This window comes from Heterodontus francisci, unplaced genomic scaffold (genome assembly GCF_036365525.1).
Source record: "Heterodontus francisci isolate sHetFra1 unplaced genomic scaffold, sHetFra1.hap1 HAP1_SCAFFOLD_1702, whole genome shotgun sequence".
In the NCBI taxonomy this organism is placed as follows: Eukaryota; Metazoa; Chordata; class Chondrichthyes; order Heterodontiformes; family Heterodontidae; genus Heterodontus; species Heterodontus francisci.
Genome location: NW_027140229.1, coordinates 35,388 through 56,144, shown reverse-complemented (window position 1 = coordinate 56,144; position 20,757 = coordinate 35,388). Strand labels below are relative to the sequence as shown.

The following is a 20,757-nucleotide window of genomic DNA, read 5'->3' as shown; positions in this document are numbered from 1 at the left end:
TGTTAATGCCTTGTGCTGCGTTCTTTTTTTTTTAATTGTGTTGACTGCCTTTATGAGTAATTATTTTAGCATCAAACATTCTCAAGTAAGATGCAACACTAGTTAAATGCAGAATAAAGCTCTCTCTACACTCTCCCATCAAGCACTCCCACAGCAGGAATAACAAGGGGTTAAATACAGAGTAAAGCCATCTGTACACTGTGCTGCGGGGAGCGGGGGTGAGCATGCTGAGACAGGGCGGGTGAGGGGTAAGCACACAAAGACAGGGTTGGAGGGGTGAGCAGGCAGAGTTGGGGGGGGGCATGAGCAGGCAGAAACGGGGGGGGGGGGGGGGGGCATGAGCAGGCAGAGTTGGGGGGGGGGCGTGAGCAGGCAGAGTTGGGGGGGGTGAGCAGGCAGAGACGGGGGGGGGGGGGCATGAGCAGGCAGAGTTGGGGGGGGGAGGTGAGCAGGCAGAGACGGGGGGGGGGGCATGAGCAGGCAGAGACGGGCGGGGGGGGGGGGCATGAGCAGGCAGAGACGGGGGGGGGGGCATGAGCAGGCAGAGACGGGGGGGGGGGCATGAGCAGGCAGAGACGGGGGGGGGGCATGAGCAGGCAGAGACGGGGGGGGGGCATGAGCAGGCAGAGACGGGGGGGGGCATGAGCAGGCAGAGACGGGGGGGGGCATGAGCAGGCAGAGACGGGGGGGGCATGAGCAGGCAGAGACGGGGGGGGGGCATGAGCAGGCAGAGACGGGGGGGGGCATGAGCAGGCAGAGACGGGGGGGGGCATGAGCAGGCAGAGACGGGGGGGGGCATGAGCAGGCAGAGACGGGGGGGGGGGGCATGAGCAGGCAGAGACGGGGGGGGGGGCATGAGCAGGCAGAGACGGGGGGGGGCATGAGCAGGCAGAGACGGGGGGGGGGGCATGAGCAGGCAGAGACGGGGGGGGGCATGAGCAGGCAGAGACGGGGGGGCATGAGCAGGCAGAGACGGGGGGCATGAGCAGGCAGAGACGGGGGCATGAGCAGGCAGAGACGGGGGGCATGAGCAGGCAGAGACGGGTGGCATGAGCAGGCAGAGACGGGGGGGGGGGGGCACACCCCTCTCTCTCTCTAGGGCACACCCCTCTCCCTCTCTCTCTCTAGGGCACACCCCTCTCCCTCTCTCTCTCTAGGGCACACCCCTCTCCCTCTCTCTCTCTAGGGCACACCCCTCTCCCTCTCTCTCTCTAGGGCACACCCCTCTCCCTCTCTCTCTCTAGGGCACACCCCTCTCCCTCTCTCTCTCTAGGGCACACCCCTCTCCCTCTCTCTCTCTAGGGCACACCCCTCTCCCTCTCTCTCTCTAGGGCACACCCCTCTCCCTCTCTCTCTCTAGGGCACACCCCTCTCCCTCTCTCTCTCTAGGGCACACCCCTCTCCCTCTCTCTCTCTAGGGCACACCCCTCTCCCTCTCTCTCTCTAGGGCACACCCCTCTCCCTCTCTCTCTCTCTAGGGCACACCCCTCTCCCTCTCTCTCTCTCTAGGGCACACCCCTCCCCCCCCTCTCTCTCTCTAGGGCACACCCCTCTCTCTCTCTCTAGGGCACACCCCTCTCTCTCTCTCTAGGGCACACCCCTCTCTCTCTCTCTAGGGCACACCCCTCTCTCTCTCTCTAGGGCACACCCCTCTCTCTCTCTCTAGGGCACACCCCTCTCTCTCTCTCTAGGGCACACCCCTCTCTCTCTCTCTAGGGCACACCCCTCTCTCTCTCTCTAGGGCACACCCCTCTCTCTCTCTCTAGGGCACACCCCTCTCTCTCTCTCTAGGGCACACCCCTCTCTCTCTCTCTAGGGCACACCCCTCTCTCTCTCTCTAGGGCACACCCCTCTCTCTCTCTCTAGGGCACACCCCTCTCTCTCTCTCTAGGGCACACCCCTCTCTCTCTCTCTAGGGCACACCCCTCTCTCTCTCTCTAGGGCACACCCCTCTCTCTCTCTCTAGGGCACACCCCTCTCTCTCTCTCTAGGGCACACCCCTCTCTCTCTCTCTAGGGCACACCCCTCTCTCTCTCTCTAGGGCACACCCCTCTCTCTCTCTCTAGGGCACACCCCTCTCTCTCTCTCTAGGGCACACCCCTCTCTCTCTCTCTAGGGCACACCCCTCTCTCTCTCTCTAGGGCACACCCCTCTCTCTCTCTCTAGGGCACACCCCTCTCTCTCTCTCTAGGGCACACCCCTCTCTCTCTCTCTAGGGCACACCCCTCTCTCTCTCTCTAGGGCACACCCCTCTCTCTCTCTCTAGGGCACACCCCTCTCTCTCTCTCTAGGGCACACCCCTCTCTCTCTCTCTAGGGCACACCCCTCTCTCTCTCTCTAGGGCACACCCCTCTCTCTCTCTCTAGGGCACACCCCTCTCTCTCTCTCTAGGGCACACCCCTCTCTCTCTCTCTAGGGCACACCCCTCTCTCTCTCTCTAGGGCACACCCCTCTCTCTCTCTCTAGGGCACACCCCTCTCTCTCTCTCTAGGGCACACCCCTCTCTCTCTCTCTAGGGCACACCCCTCTCTCTCTCTCTAGGGCACACCCCTCTCTCTCTCTCTAGGGCACACCCCTCTCTCTCTCTCTAGGGCACACCCCTCTCTCTCTCTCTAGGGCACACCCCTCTCTCTCTCTCTAGGGCACACCCCTCTCTCTCTCTCTAGGGCACACCCCTCTCTCTCTCTCTAGGGCACACCCCTCTCTCTCTCTCTAGGGCACACCCCTCTCTCTCTCTCTAGGGCACACCCCTCTCTCTCTCTCTAGGGCACACCCCTCTCTCTCTCTCTAGGGCACACCCCTCTCTCTCTCTCTAGGGCACACCCCTCTCTCTCTCTCTAGGGCACACCCCTCTCTCTCTCTCTAGGGCACACCCCTCTCTCTCTCTCTAGGGCACACCCCTCTCTCTCTCTCTAGGGCACACCCCTCTCTCTCTCTCTAGGGCACACCCCTCTCTCTCTCTCTAGGGCACACCCCTCTCTCTCTCTCTAGGGCACACCCCTCTCTCTCTCTCTAGGGCACACCCCTCTCTCTCTCTCTAGGGCACACCCCTCTCTCTCTCTCTAGGGCACACCCCTCTCTCTCTCTCTAGGGCACACCCCTCTCTCTCTCTCTAGGGCACACCCCTCTCTCTCTCTCTAGGGCACACCCCTCTCTCTCTCTCTAGGGCACACCCCTCTCTCTCTCTCTAGGGCACACCCCTCTCTCTCTCTCTAGGGCACACCCCTCTCTCTCTCTCTAGGGCACACCCCTCTCTCTCTCTCTAGGGCACACCCCTCTCTCTCTCTCTAGGGCACACCCCTCTCTCTCTCTCTAGGGCACACCCCTCTCTCTCTCTCTAGGGCACACCCCTCTCTCTCTCTCTAGGGCACACCCCTCTCTCTCTCTAGGGCACACCCCTCTCTCTCTCTAGGGCACACCCCTCTCTCTCTCTAGGGCACACCCCTCTCTCTCTCTAGGGCACACCCCTCTCTCTCTCTCTAGGGCACACCCCTCTCTCCCCGTCTCTGGCTCTCTTTCTCCCCCCCCCTCCCCCTCGGTCCCTTTCCCCACTCTCCGCCTCGCTCTCTTTCCCCCCTCTCCCTGTCCCCATCGCCCGCTCACTCTGTCTCCCCATCGCCATCTCCCCCTCACTCCGTCCCCCCTCTACCCCATTCACTCCCCTCTCTCTTACCCCCCCACATCGCTCTTTCTTCCCCTCCTCCCCCTCACTCTCTCGCCCCCTACTGCCCCTCTCTCTCTGTCCGCCCCTCCATCCTGCTCCCTCTGTCCTGTCCCTCCCCCCTCTCTCTGCCCCCCTCCCTCTCTCTCTCCCTCTCTGCCCCCCCTCCCTCTCTGCCCCCCCCTCCCTGCCCCCCCCTCTCCCTGCCCCCCCCTCTCCCTGCCCCCCCCCCTCCCTGCCCCCCCCTCTCTCTCTCTATCCAACCAGATTGAATAACGAGTAAACAAAAAAAAAATGTGAAAGGAGCAGAGAAAGATAGGAACATTCTCTCCTGCTTGTCTAGCTGGTTTTTTCTGTGTCAAGGTGAATGGAGAAGTAGGAAACATGAAGATTTAGAAGGGAAATTCCCAGACTAAAATATTGACATTGGCATAATCTATTATACATACAATACTCCATCCAGCTTGTTGCAAAGGGATTTCTTGCAGTATGAAATTTGCAGACCCTGTATTGAAGTAGTAGCATTACAGACATTACCTTTCGAACTAATCGAAGTGCTTGTGTTCGCTCCACCTCGTTACTCTGTTGTATGTCTATGCATCTGGAGAAAGAAGATCACAAACAGCGAGTTCATTCATGTAATGTATTACTACGCTGGAGTGCTGTCTCACACAATAATCTATCACCGTATTACAACGCTGGAATGATCCCTCACACAACAATCCATCACCCTGTTACCAACTGGAGTGGTATCGCACATTTCACCATATTACTACGTTGGACTGGTGTCTCACACAGAAACCTATCACTGTATTATTAAACTGAAGTCATGTCTCATAGTAACCTATCACAGTACAACCACAGTAACCTATTACTGTTTTACTACGCTGGAATGGTGTTGCACACAGTAAGCTATCACTGTATTACCACGCTGGAGAGGTGTCTCACACGGTGGCACAGTGGTTAGCACCGCAGCCTCACAGCTCTAGCGACCCGGGTTCGGTTCTGGGTACTGCCTGTGCAGAGTTTGCAAGTTCTCCCTGTGACCGCGTGGGTTTCCGCCGGGTGCTCTGGTTTCCTCCCACAGTCAAAGACTTGCAGGTTGCTAGGTAAATTGGCCATTGTAAATTGCCCCTAGTGTAGATAGGTGGTAGGAGAATTGAGGGAAGGTGGGGATGTGGTAGGGAAAATGGGGTTAATGTAGGATTAGTATAAATGGGTGGTTGTTGGTTGGCACAGGCCGAAGGGCCTGTTTCAGTGCTGTATCTCTCTATGACAGTAACCTATCACTGTACTACTACACTAGTGAGGTGGCTCACACAGTAACCTATCACTGTATTACTACGCTGGAGTGGTGTCTCACACAGTAACCTATCACTATTATTAAACTGAAGTCGTGTCTCATAGTAACCTATCACAGTACAACCATAGTGGAGTGGTATCACACACAGTAACCTATCACTGCTTTACTATGCTGGAATGGTGTCGCACACAGTAAGCTATCATTGTATTACTACGCTGTAGTCGTGTCTCACACCTATCACTCTATTACTACAGTGGAGTGCTGTCACACACAATAACTTATCACTGTATTATTAAACTGGAGTGGTGTCTCACTCAGTGACCTATCACTGTATTACTATGCTGATTGACATCTCACCTATGTTGGAGTGGTGTCTCAAACAGTAACCTATCACTGTATTACTGCACTGGAGCAGTGTCTCACACAATAACCTATCACTGTATTACTACGCTGAGTGGTGTCACACACAGTAACCAATCATTGTTCAGGAAAGGAGGGAGACAAAAAGCAGGAAACTATATGCCAGTCAGCTGAACATCAATCGTTGAGAAAATGCTAGAATCCAATAGCAGGACATTTAGAAAAGCTTAACGCAATCAAACAGCGTCAACATGGTTTTGTGAAAGGGAAATCATGTTTGACAAATTTGCTAGAGTTCTTTGAGGATATAACAAGCAGAGTTGATAAAGGAGAACCAGTAGATGTAGTGTATTTGGATTTCCAGAAGGCATTCTATAAGGTGCCACACAAAAGATTATTGCACAAGGTAGGAGCTCACGGAATTGGGGGTAATGTATTAGCATGGACTGAGGATTGGTTAACTCACACAAGACAGAGTCGGGATTAATGGGTCTTTTTCAGGTTGGAAAGCCGTAACTAGTCGAGTGCCACAAGGATCAGTCCAAGGGCCTCAATTATTTACTATCTATATTAATGACCTGGAGGAGGGGGCAGAGTGTAACATATCCAAATTTCCTGACAATACAAAAATAGGTGGGAGGGCATGTTGTGATGAGGACAGAAGGAATCTGCAAGGGGATATAGATAGGTTGAGTGAGTGGGCAAAAACTTGGCAGATGCCGAGTTTAATGCGAAAGTGTGAGGTCATGCACTTTGGAAGGAAGAATCAAAAGGCAGACTATCTAAATGGAGAGAGACTCCAAAAAAGTGCAGTACAGAAGGATCTGGGTGTTCCTGTGCATGAAAGACAAAAAGGCAGCATGCAGGTGAAGCAAGTAATTAAGGAGGCAAATGGAATTTTGGCCTTTATTGCTAGGGAGTTGCAGTTTAAAAATAGGGAAGTCTTGTTACAACTGTACAGGGTGTTGGTGAGGCTGCACCTGGAGTCCTGTGTACAGTTTGGTCCCTGTATTTAAAAAAAGGATAAACTGGCATTGGAAGCAGTTCAAAAGAGATTCACCAGGCTGATTCTTGGGATGAAGGGGTTGACTTATCAAGAACAGCTAAACAGGTTAGGCCTTTATTCATTAGAGTTTAGAAGAATGAGGGTGATCTTATTGAAACATACAAGATTATGAGGGGGCTCGACAGGGTAGATGTTGAGAAGATGCTGCCAGACCTGCTGAGTGATTCCAGCATTTTTTGTTTTTGTTTCAGATTTCCAGCATCCGCAGTATTTTGCTTTTATTATAGATGTTGAGAAGATGTTTCCACTAGTGGGGGAATCTCAAACTAGGGGACACAGTTACAGAATAAGGGGACACTCATTTAAACCTCAAACGCGAAGGAATTTGTTCTCTCAGAGGGTAGTGAATGTCTGGAATTCTCTACCCCATAGTTGTGGAGGCTAGATCACTTAAAGTATTTAAAGAGGAGGTAGATAGACTTTTGAAATATCGGAGAGTTGAAAGCTATGAGGAGCTAGCATCGAAAGAGGAGTTGAGGTCTGGGGCAGATCAACTATGATCTTATTGAACGGCGGTGCAGGCTTGAGGGGCCGAATGGTCTACTCCTGCTCCTACTTCTTATGTTCTTATGTATCACTACACTGGAGTGGTGGCTCACACAGCAACCTATCACTGTAATACTACGCTGAGTGGTGCCTCACACAGTAATCTATCACTGTATCACTACGCTGAGTGTTGTCTCACACAGTAACCCATCACTGTTATTGCGACACTGGAGTGGTGTCTCACATAGTAATCTATCATTGTATTACTATGCTGGAGTGGTGTCTCACACAGTAATCTATCACTGTATTATTAACCTGGAGTCGTGTTACATAGTAACCTATCACAGTATTACAACAGTGGAGTGTTGTCTCACACAGTAATCTATCATTGTATTACTATGCTGGAGTGGCGTCTCACACAGTAACTTATCACTGTATTACGAGGGGGGAGTTGGGTCTCTCACAGTAACCTATCACTATTATTAAACTGGAGTCTCATAGTAACCTATCACTGTACTGCTACAATGGAGTAGTGTCACAGACAGTAAGCTGTCACTGTATTAAATCACTGGAGTGGTGTCTCACACAGTAACCTATCACTGTATTACTACGCTGGAGTGGTGTCTCACGTAGTAACCGATCACTGTATTACTAAGCTGAGTGGTGTCACACACTGTAACCTATCACAATTACTACACCGGGGTGGGGTCTCACACAATAACCTATCACTGTATTACGACAGTGGAGTGGTGTCACATACAGTAACCTATCACTGCATTACTCGGCTGGAGTGGTGTCACACGTCGTAACCTATCACTGTATAACTACACTGGAGTGGTGTCTCACACAGTAACCTATCACTGTATTATTAAATTGGAGTCATGGTCATAGTAACGATTACAGTATTACCACATTGCAGTGGTGACACACAGTAACCTACCACTATATTATCATGGAGAGGTGTCACTGACAGAAACCAATCACTGTATTAAATCACTGGATTGGTGTCTCACACAGTAACAGATCACTGTATGTACTACTACGCTAGAGTGGTGTCTCACACAATAATCTATCACTATTATTACACTGGAGTGGTATCGCATACAAAAACCTATCACTGTATTACCACGCTGAGTGGTGTCTCACACAGTAACCTATCACTGTAATACAATACTGGAGTGGTGTCACACACAGTAACCCATCACCATATTACGCTGGAGTGTTGTCTCGCACAATAACCTATCACTGTATTCTTCGCTGGAGCGGTGACACACGCTGTAACCTATCACTGTATTACTATGCTGAGTGGCGTCTCACACAATAACCTATCAATATTGCTACACTGGAGTGGTATCGCATACAAAAACCTATCACTGTATTACTATGCTGAGTGGTGTCGCACACACTAACCTATCAGTGTAATACAATACTGGAGTGGTGTCACACACAGTAACCCATCACTGTATTACTAAGTTGGAGTGGTGTCTCACACAGGAACCGATCACCATATTATTACGCTGGAGTGTTGTCTCACCCAATAACCTATCACTGCATTGCTACACTGGAGCGGTGTTACACACAATAACCTATCACTGTATTACTATGCTGAGTGGCGTCTCACACAATAACCTATCAATATTGCTACAATGGAGTGGTATCGCATACAAAATCCTATCACTGTATTACTACGCTGAGTTGTGTCTCACACAGTAACCTATCACTGTATTACAATACTGGTGTGATGTCACACACAGTAACCAATCACTGTATTATTAAATTGGAGTCGTGTTCACAGTAACTATTATGGTATTATTACACTGGATTGGTGTCACATACAGTAACCTATCACTGTATTACCACACTGGAGTGGTGTCACAAACAGTAACCTACCACTGTACTACTAGTACTGAGTGGTGTCTTACACTATAACCTATCACTATATTTCTACGCTGGAGTGGTGTCTCACAAAGTAATCTTTCACTGTATTACTAGGCTGGAGTGGCATCACACACTGTAACCTATCACTATTACTACGCTGGAGTGGTGTCTCATACAGCAACCTATCACTGTCATATGACGCTGGAGTGGTGTCACATACAGTAATCTATCACCACATTATTACGCTGGAGTGTTGTCTCGCACAATAACCTATCACTGTATTGCTACACTGGAATTGTGTTACACACAATAACCTATCACTGTGTTCTTCGCTGGAGCAGTGTCACACACTAACCTATCACTGTATTACTATGCTGAGTGGCGTCTCACATAATAACCTATCAATATTGCTACGCTGGAGTGGTATCGCATACAAAAACCTATCACTGTATTACAATACTGGAGTGGTGTCATACACAGTAATCTATCATTGTATTACTATGCTGGAGTGGTATCATACACAGTAACCACTGTATTATCAAATTGGAGTCGTGCTCATAGTAACTATTATGGTATTACTACACTGAGTGGTGTCTATCACATGCTTCTTATACTGTTTGGCATGGAAGTAGTCCTGTGTTGTAGCTTCACCAGGTTGACACCTCATTTTGAGGTATGTCTGGTGCTGCTCCTGGCATGCCCTCCTACACTCTTCATTGAACCAGGGTTAATTCCCCTGGCTTGATGGTAATGGTAGAGTGGGGGATAGGTCAGGCCATGAGGTTACAGATTGTGGTCGAGTAAAATTCTACTGCTGTCGATGGCCCACAGCGCCTCATGGATGCCCACTTTTGAGTTGCTAGATCTGTTTGAAATTTATCCCATTTAGCACGGTGGTAGTGCCACACAACACAATGGAGGGTATCTTCAATGTGAAGATGGGTCTTTGTCTCCACAAGGACTGTGCGGTGGTCACTCCTACCAATACGGTCATCGATAGATGGATCTGCGACAGGCAGATTGCTGAGGACGAGGTCAAGAAAGTTTTTCCCTCTTGTTGGTTTCCTCACCACCTGCCGCAGACCCAGTCTAGCAGATATGTCCTTTAGGACTCAGCCAGCTCAGTCAGTAGTGGTGCTACGCAGCCACTCTGGGTGATGGACATTGAAATCTCCCACCCAGAGTACATTCTGCGCCCTTGCCACCCTCAGTGCTTCCTCCAAGTGGGCTTCCTCCAATAACTATCATTATTACTATGTTGGAGGCAGATTTGTGCCTGTGAAGACCCAACTTTGGCAGAGCCAACACCACCAAGGGACACAACGAGCTTTTGTCGGCAATAAGGGGAGCCGGACTGATCACCTACTTGCCTCCAGGCTCATGTTTGCATCTTGCATTTCCTTAGACTCATAGAATCATAACAATACAGGTGGCCATTCATCATCAAACTCATGCCCGCTTTTTGTACAGTAATTCAATCAGTCCCATTCCCTCGCTCTATCCCCGGAGCCCAATAAGTTTATTTCCCTCAAGTGCCCATCCAATTTCCTTTTGAAATCATTAATTATCTATACTTCCACCTCATGGGCAACGAGTTCCAGGTCATTACCACTTGCTATATAAAAAGTTCTTCGTCACATTCCCCCTGCTTCTCTTGCCCAAAACCTGCGCCTGTATCCAATCTGTATCCCTTCGTCCTAGTCCCATCAGTTAAAGGGAACAGCTTTTCTTTGCCTACTTTATGTAAACCTGTCATAATCTTGTACACCTCGATCAAATCTCCCCTCAATCTCCTTTGCACAGATTAGAACAAACCCAGCTTCTGCAACCTAACCTTGTAGTTAAAATCCCTCATCCCTGGATGCATTTTGGTTAATCTCTTCTGCACCCTCTCAAGGACCCTCACATCCGCTGTCTTGTCTTCACAATGAAGACACCATTCATCGTGTTGTGTGGCACTAGCACCATGCTAAATGGGATATATTCGGAATAGATCTAGCAGCTCAAAACTGGGCATCCATGAGCAGCAAAATTGTATTCCACCACAATCTGTAACCTGATGGCATGGTATATCCCTCAGTCGACAATTACCGTCAAGCTAAGGGATCAACGCCGGTTCAATGAAGAGTGCAGGAGAGCATGCCAGGAGCTGCACCAAGCATACCTAAAAATAAGGTGCGAACCTGGTGAAGCTACATCACAGGATATATGCATGCCGAACAGAGGAAGCAGTGTGCGATAGACAGAGCTAAGCAACCCCACAACCAACGGATCAAATCAAAGCTCTACAATCCTGCCATAACCAGTCGCGAATGGTAGTGGAAAATTAAACAGCTAACCGGAGGGAGGTTCTACAAACATCCCCATCCTCAATGATGGGGGAGCTCAGCACATCATTGCAAATTACAAGGCTGAAACATTTGCAACAATCTTTAGCCATATGTGCCAAGTGCATGATCCATCTCGGCCTCCTCCTGAGGTCCAACCATCACAGAAGCTAACTAAATTCACTCCACCTGATATCATGCAATGGCTGAAGGCACTGCTCTACAGCAAATTCTATGGGCCCTGACAACATACCGGTGAGAGTACTGAAGACTTGTGATCCAGAACTAGCTCCGACACTCGCCAAGTTGTGGCAAGAAGGAAGATGGGCTGTGGTTGTTGGGAGGCCGATCATCTCAGCCCTAGGATATCACTAGAAGGAGCTCCTCAGTAGTGTCCTAGGCCCAAGCATCTTCAGCCAGTTCATCAATGATTTTCCCTCCAACATAAGGTCAGAAGTGAGCATGTTTACCGACGATTGCACAGTATTCAGTACCATTCGCAATTCTTCAGACACTGAAGCAGTCTGTGCCTGCATGCAGCAAGACCCAGACAACATTCTGGCTTGAGCCAATAAGGGGCAAGTAATATTTCTGCCACACAAGTGCTGGGCAATGACCATCACCAACAAGAGAGAATCTAACCATCTTTCCTTTGGATCAACAGCATTACCATTGCTGAATCCCCCACCATCAACATCCTGGGGCTCAACAGTGACCAGAAGCTTAACTGGACCACCCATATAAATACTGTGCTTACTAGAGCATGTCAGCGGCTGGGAATTCTGCAGCAAATAACTCACCTCCTGGATCCTCAAGGCCTGTCCACCATCTACAAGGCACAAGACAGATGTGTGATGGAATACTCTCCACTTGCCTGGATGAGTGCAACTCCAACAACACGCAACAAGCTCAACACCATCCGAGTAAACCGCTTGATCAGCACCCCATCCACTACCTTAAACATTCACTTCCATCAACACCAGCGCATAGTGGCAGCAGATGCACAGGAATACCACCATCTACAGATTCCCTCCAAGCCACATACCATCCCGACTTGAAACTACATACGTTCCTTCACTGTCGCTGGGTCAAAATCCTGGAACTCCTTCCCTAACAGCACTGTGTGTACCTACACAACATGGACTGCAGCAGTTCAAGAAGGCAGCTCACCAGCACCTTCTCAAGGGCAATTTTGGATGTGCAATTAATGCTGGCTTTGCCAGCGACACTCACATCCCATGACCCAATAAAAAAATACCTTCCTGAAGCGTGGTGACCAGAACTGGACGCAATACTCCAGTTTTGACCAAACCAGAGCTTTATAAAGGTTCAGCATAATTTCCCTGCTTTTGTACTCAATACCTTTATTTATGAAGCCCAAAATTCCATATGCTTTGCTAACTACACTCTCAATATGTTCCACCACCTTCAAAGATCTGTGCACATACACCCCAAGGTCCCTCTATCCCTGCACACTCTTTAGAACTGTGCCATTAATTCTATAGTTTCTCCCTATCCCTTCCGCCAATATGCATCAATTCACATTTCTCTGTATTAAATTCCATCACTGTCTGCCCATTCTACTAGCATATCTATGTCATGTTGCAGTAGATTTGCATAATCATCACTGTTTTGCCACACCTCCAATTTTGGTATCATTGGAAAATTTAAGTTGTACTCTGCATTCCAATTTCCAAGTCATTTATGCACATCAAAAAAGCAGTGGTCCTAGTACCGAACTTTGGGGAAAACCATTGTCTACCATCCTCCATTTTGAAAACAACTATTTACCACAACTCGCTGTTTTCTCTCCTCAGATTGTTCATTATTATTATTTCCATTACTAAACAAAACCTATGATATGATGATTACTCTTACTCAAGTGCCCCCCAATACACTTGGTCCACTTGGCCCACCTCATTCCCCAGCAATGCCTCCTTCCTAGATGGAGCAACATCATACGGGTCAAGGAAGTTCTCCTGATCACATTTCAGAAATTCCTCCCCTCCTTACCTTTACTCTAACATTATCCCAATCGATATTGGGGAAAATAAAGCCCCCACTCTATAGTTCTTGCACATCTTTGTGAATTTGTAAATGTTCTACAACTTCCCTGTTGATTTTCTTCTCTATCTCGCTTTCACTATTTAGAGGCCCATAGAATACCCCCAGTGGTGTGATCATCCCCTTTTTGCTTCTCAACTCTAACCAACTGGATTCTTTCTTTGCCCCCTCAAGGACATCCTCTCTTTCCAACACTACAATCAGTACTGCTATCCCACTTCCCTTTTTTTCCATTCCCTATCTTTTCTGAACACTTTGTATCCCTGACCATTTTTAAGCCATGTTTGTTATTGATACATCATATTCCCATATTTGTGCTTGAAGCTCACCAACCTTATGCATTCTAAACCTGCCCTTGTATTCCTCATAGTCCTTCTTAGTCTGCTCCTCTCTAATATGGTACTACTTCCTTCTCTAGTACTATCTAACACACTCCTTTGATGCTGCCACACCTGCTGAGTATTCCCAGCATTTGTTTTTATTTCAGATTTCCAACATCTGCAGTATTTTGCTTTTATTATTACACTCACTCCTTTATGCAGCTTATTCCTCTTTTCTATTTCTATATGCTTGTGCCCATTCCCCTGCCAATTTAGTGTAAACCCTCCCCAAACACAATAGTGAATCTCCCCACAAGGACATTGGTCCCAGTCCTATTGAGGTGCAACCCATCCCTTTGGAATAGGTCCCTCCTGCCCCAAAACTGGTCCCAATGTCACAAGAACCTGAAGCCCTCTCCCCTGCACCATGCCTCAAGCCATGCATTGATCCTCCCTATCCTATTTCTACTCTCACTAGCACGTGACACTAGGAGTAATCCAGAAGTTACTAGCTTTGAGGTCCTATTTTTTAACTTTCTCCCTAGCTCCTGAAAGTAGGACCTCAATATCTGCCCTCCCTATGTCTTTGGTACTGACCTGTTCCACAACTTCTAGCATGCTCCCTCCCCCTGCAGAATATTGTGCGCCCTCTATGTGATTTCTTTTACCCTGGCACCAGGGAGGCAACATACCATGCGGGGCTCACAATGACAGCTACAGAAATGTCCCCCTGACCATGGAATCTCCAATAAAGAATGCTTTTCTATTCTTCGTTGTTCACTCCTGTGCAGTCCCTTTCCCATTGGTGCCATGGACTGGACTGCAAACCCTAAAGGTGTCATCATTCCCAGCAGTCGCCAATGTTGAAACAGTGGCGTAGTGGTAATATCACTGAACTAATAATCCAGAGGCCCAGACTAATGCCCTGAGGACATGGGTTCAAATCCCACCATGGCAGCTCGTGGAATTTAAACTCAATTAATTAATAAAAATCTGGAATTGAAAGCTGGTCTCAGTTTCATAGTCACCATTACTATCATTGATTATTGTAAAAAAAAACATCTGGTTCACTAATGCCCATTAGGGAAGGAAATCTGCTGTCCTTACTTGGTCTGGCCTACATGTGACTCCAAACCCACAGCAATGTGGTTGACTCTTAACTGCCCTCTAAAAGGGCCTAGCAAGCCACTCAGTTGTCAAGGGCAATTTTTTTTATTCTTTCATGGGATATGGGCAGCGCTAGCAAGGCCAGCATTTGTTGCCCATCCCTAATTGTCCTTAAGGTGATGGCGAGGTAGGGATGAGCAACAAATGCTGGCCTTGCCAGCAATGTCCACATTCCATAAAAGAATAATAAAAAAGTTTGAGTGGCACGCAGCAGAAAGACTCCTGCACTTCCTACTTTTCTGGATGGCCACCCATCTGTTATCCTGAACTCTCACTGCATGTGGGGTGACCACCTCCTGGAATGATCCTGGAAACTCTCCTCTTACCTGATACTCCGCAGTGACTCCAGCTGCCTCTCAAGCTCAAAAATCCTATGCTCGAGCTCAAGTAACCCAAGACACAAATGAAGTGCCACGTTCCCACATGGCACAGGAATTGCAAGCAACAGATCTCAGCTGCCCATCCATGATCTAAGAAATCTCTATTCCTTTTTAGAATCTAGTTAGTTCCTTGTTTAAACTACTGATTTTAATTAATGCCTCTTTTTCCCCTTCATTTCTGCTTGTCGCTTCTTAATTCTTGCCCCTTCAGCCTTGAGTTGAGATGTTTGAGTCTTTCCAAAGACTTTGAGACTATTTCTCACCCTATTGTGACATGCACTTTTTATCACTTGTACATAAGTAAGTTCCCTTCATCCACCTTAATTATTCACAGACCCTGGCAAAAATTATATATTCAGACTGATCCAGAGAATTTGAGTTCTATTAGAATATTTAGCATTCTGGTAGATTAGCACCAGTTCCTAATCATTTAGAACTGACATGTCAGTATATGTAAATCAGTCCCACTGTGGCAAGACAGGCACCTGGTCTTTCTCTCTTCTCCTAGATCCAGCAACGCACTGACACGAGAGTGAGATTCATGTGTTGCTGCTGAGAGCCCAGCACCATTAACAATCAACTGTAAATGTTATTTTACAAAAGTTAGTTAGTTAGTAAAAGTTTACAAAACTACAAACAGTAGTTAGCAGAACGGTGAGCACCATTTAGTGCCCACAATCCACCAGATTTCCAATTTTGTCAATATCACTGGAGGTTCAGGAATGTCTCTACATATAGGGATAGAAATTCGTTCATGTTGGGAGAGACAGTGGCATAGTGGTAATGTCACTGAATTAACAATCCAGAGGCACAGGCTTATACTCTGGGGACATGGGTTCAAATCCCACCATGGCAGCTGGTGAAATTTAAATTCAATTGATACATCTGGAATTGAAAGCTAGTATCAGTAATGGTGACCAAGAAATCATTGTCAATTGTTGTAAAAACCCATCTGGTTCACTGTCTTTAGGGAAGGAAATCTGCCATTCGTACCTGGTCCGGCCTACATGTGACTTCAGACCCACAGCAATGTGATTGACTTTTAACTGCCCTCTGAAATGGCCTAGCAAGCCACTCAGTTGTCAAGGGCAACTAGGGATGGGCAACAAATGCTGGCTTTGCCAGCAATGGCCACATCCCATGAAAGAATAAATAAATGTAGTGCCATTTCAAGCAGTACTATGCTGACTTACGTCGATTCCCAGGGGGCAGGCAGCACCGCAGGATGCTACCTGCGCAGCTCACGTGTTTCCTCAACGATATTGAAGAAACCCGTGCGGGCTGTGCAGATAGCATCCCACGGTGCTGCCTGCCCCTAGGGAATCAACGTAGGCTGGTGCTACATGAATACATTTCTCCCAAATGATATACTGATATATTAAATGCCTGAAGACAGGGTCCACCCATTAAGTTCACTATCTGTTTTATGTTGTATCTTGTCAACGTAAACATCAGACTATCAGCTTCTTTATAAGAATTGACTGAAGTCATTCAGACCAAGTGTGACAGAGGCTGGAAGATCAATGAACAGTAAGATTAGTTTCATATGTTCATAAACTATTGTAAAAGACAATAGGGTACTGCTGCTGCATAGCCCACTGTCCTTTGAAACTGAACATTCTCAAGCTGATGTAGGGCCCCGATGGTGCCACCAGCTCCCAGTGGAGAGGCTGGATATACCAGTTTGTGGCCTGGAGAATCTGATGATTTAATCTTTGAAGCTACCACCAGTGAACTGAGCGAGACTTCTGTGGCAGGGCACTAGCACTGTACTAAATCAACAGAAAAACAGCTTAGACTTACAGGTTGGAAATCTCCCTGCCAGCAATAAGGGTACAAGTGAATCGACTTGTAGAATGTAGAAGAATCAGCCAAGCTCCTTAGAGTTCACAACAACAAACTGCGCACACTTATGCAAGCTCCACCCAGTCAGTACATTTAGCAATTGAGCAATCGGGCGATCTGTTACATATTTTTAATGAAACATCACACAACTGAAATCAAAAAGGAGCCAAACCGCACATACTAACCTAGCTATTAAATAATCCACACGCAGTCTCAGCACCTTCTGGAGAATACCGGAGTCTCGGATGAGATATCGGAGGGCACGGAGACCAGCTGCACGCACCTCTTTAGCTTCATTTAACAACGCTAATCGCAAACTGTATAAGAGGACGAATGTTTATTAAGGGAGGAAGAACAAGCAGCTACACAGTACCTTCAGCACATCTCAAAGCACTTCATAGTCAATGAATTACTTTTGAAATGTGGTCACTGTTATTTTGAAGGCAAATCCAGCAACCAAATTAGGCACAGCAAGGTGCCATGAACAGTGAATGGGACAACTGACAAGATCTTCAATCAGGTTTCTGCCCCTGCCACACTACCGAAACAACTCATCATAGGACAAATAATATCCTACATGACTGTGACAGAGGCAAACTATCCCCCTCGTTCTTCGCGACCTGTCTACAGTCTTTGACAAAGTTGACCATACCATCCTCCTCCAATGCCTCTCCACTATTGCCCAGCTGGGTGGGACTGCACTAGCCTGGTTCCATTCTTATCAATCTAATCGCAGCCAGAGTATCATTTGCAATGGCTTCTCTTCCCACTCCTGTACTGTTACCTGTGGTGCCCCCAAGGATCTATCCTTGTCCCTTTTCCATTTCTCATCTACATGTTGCCCTCGGCGACATCATCAGAAAGCACAGCATTAGTTTTCCACATGTCAATACCCAGCTCTACCTTACCACCACCTTTCTCAACTCCTCCACTATTGCTAAATTATCAGTCAGCTTGGTGAATCTAATGCTGGATCAGCAGACGTTTCCTCCAATTAAATACTGGGAAGACAGAAGCTATTGCATTTGGTTCCCGCTCCAAACATCGTTCCCTAGCTATCGAGTCCATCCCTGTCCCTGAGATTAAACTAGACTGTTCACAACCTTGCTGTCATATTTGACCCCGAGATGAACGTCCAATATATCTGTGCGATCACTAAAACCACTTATTTGCACCTCCGTAATAATGTCCAACTGCTCGCCTGCCTCAGCTCACCTTCTGCTGAAACCCTCATTCATGCCTTTGTTACCTCTAGAGTTGCCTATTCCAACACACTCCTGACCAACCTTCCACATTCTAACCTCCATAAACTTGCGGTTATCCAAAACTCTGCTGCCCACGTCCTTATTCACTCCATCCTGTTCACCTATCAACCCTATGCTTGCTGACCTACACTGTCTTCCAGTAAAGCAATGCCTTGATTTTAAAATTCTCATTGTTATTTTCAAATCCCTCCATGGCCTCACCTCTCCCTAATTCTGTAATCTCCCATTCAGATATCTGCAGTCATCTAATTCTGGCCTCTTGGGCATCCCCAATTTTAATTGCTTCAATATTGGTGGTCAAGCCTACAGATGTCTAGGCCCGAAACTCTGGAATTCCCTCTCTAAACCTTCGAGTCTCTACCTCTCTTTCTTCCTTTAAGATGCTCCTTGAAACCTACTTCTTCGATCAAGCTTTTGGCTATCTGCCCTAATGTGACCTTGCATCATAAGGCTCCTGTCCTGTGAAGTGCCTTGGGACTTTTTTATGTTAAAGGTGCTATATAAATACAAGCTGTAGTTGTTAATAATCTGTTTTTGGTGATGCTGATTGAGGAATAAATATTGGCCACAATACCAAAGAATGCCCCATGTATTCTTCAAATAGGATTTTCTTTATGTACACCTGAACAAATAGATAGGGCCTCAGTTTAATATCTTGTCCAAAAGACAGCCCCTCAAACAATGCAGCATGCCCTCAGTACCACACTGAAATGTCAGATTAGATTATGAAATTAAATCCTACAGCAGGGCTTGAACCCACTGACTGTCTCAGAGGCAGGGATGGTTGCTCAGAAGACAAACATTCTTAATTAGAATTAGAATATTACAGCGCAGTACAGGCCCTTCGGCCCTCGATGTTGCGCCGATCATCTGACCTACACTATTCCATTTACATCCATATGTCTATCCAATGACCACTTAAATGCCCTTAAAGTTGGCGAGTCTACTACTGTTGCAGGCAGGGCGTTCCACGCCCCTACTACTCTCTGCGTAAAGAAACTACCTCTGACATCTGTCCTATATCTTTCACCCCTCAACTTAAAGCTATGTCCCCTCGTGTTTGCCATCCTCATCCGAGGAAAAAGACTCTCACTATCCACCCTATCTAACCCTCTGATTATCTTGTATGTCTCTATTAAGTCACCTCTCCTCCTCCTTCTCTCTAACGAAAACAACCCCAAGTCCCTCAGCCTTTCCTCGTAAGACCTTCCTTCCATACCAGGCAACATCCTAGTAAATCTCCTCTGCACCCTTTCCAAAGCTTCGACATCCTTCCTATAATGCGGTGACCAGAACTGCACGCAATACTCCAGGTGCGGCCTCACCAGAGTTTTGTACAGCTGCATCATGACCCCGTGGCTCTGAAACTCGATCCCCCTACTAATAAAGGCTAACACACCATATGCCTTCTTAACAGCCCTATTAACCTGGGTAGCAACTTTCAGGGATTTATGTACCTGGATACCAAGATCTCTCTGCTCATCTACACTACCAAGAATCTTCCCATTAGCCCAGTGAAGGTGAAAGATCCACATTACTCAGGAGAGGAAATCCCCTAAACTAGAACGATGCAATAAACTCAGCAGTGACAGAGGTTACGAGCTTCCACTCATCAGTCACAAATACCAGCTCTTTACTGAACTTACCATATAATAATTTCTTCATAAGTAAAACCTAGTTTCTCTTCACAGTGGCCAACATTACAGAGTAACTATGGAGGAAGAGAGATAGACATGTTAAATGCGAGTTTGACCAAAATGTCAAAGTCTGAACAGTGTTACTAACTTTGTGTCTACTATCAGAAACAGAATATTGCTTGAGGGCCATAATGAGATAAGTGTATGCTCTGACTTTCGACACAGTCAGCTCCTGATTTCAGTCACGCCATGCTGGGCAATTACCAAGTGGAGGCCAAATACGTACCACAGCAACAGAGAAAGAAAAGGTCCTGCAGTAATGTTACAACAGTTTCAATTGATTGAATCATGGAAGCTTAAACCGATATGGCCTAATGTGTATGTGCTAGAGTGATACAGAACTAATCCCACTGCTTTAAATATTTATCCAATTCAACTAGCCCATGGCAAAACATTCCCTGCTACAACATTGCATTAAAAAAATCTCCTGACCTCTCCTCACATTGCCAGTGATAATTTTGAATTGATACCTCCATATTGACTCCCCAATGAGAAATAATTTTTCCCTATTAAGCCGTCAAAGCACATCATTTTAAAAAATCTTCATTCCATTTTTCCTTGAAAATGGAACTGGCACTCTAGTGCCTTATAATTAATTGTAAGTTTTCCATTCTTGGTTTCATCCTGGTGAATCTACCCTGTATGCTCTCTGTGGTTTTAATATTCTTTCCATAATGGGGTGCTCAAAACTGCAGTTCAACCACTGAGTTGTACAAACATACTATTTCTACACCCTTGCACACTGTGCCCCTATGTATAAATCCCAAAAGTCCACTGTTGGACTTTATAAAGATTTTATCTACTCAGATAAAATCTGAGTAGCTGGTAGCAGAGTGGTAATGTTACTGGACTAGTAATAGACAGGCCTGGACTAATGCTCCAGCGACATTAGTTCAAATCTCACCACAGCAGATGCGGAAATTTAAAATTCAATTAAT

At 47.2% G+C, this 20,757-nt stretch overlaps 1 long non-coding RNA gene across 1 annotated transcript; it reads right to left on the bottom strand.

The window, feature by feature from the left end:
* Positions 1–4,184: 4,184 nt before the first annotated feature.
* Positions 4,185–19,835, bottom strand: LOC137359129 (uncharacterized). Its single transcript, XR_010971464.1, has 3 exons — positions 19,769–19,835; positions 17,043–17,174; positions 4,185–4,262 (listed from the first exon to the last, which is right to left on the bottom strand). It is a non-coding gene; the product is annotated as an uncharacterized lncRNA (long non-coding RNA).
* Between the last annotated feature and the right edge of the window lie 922 nt (positions 19,836–20,757).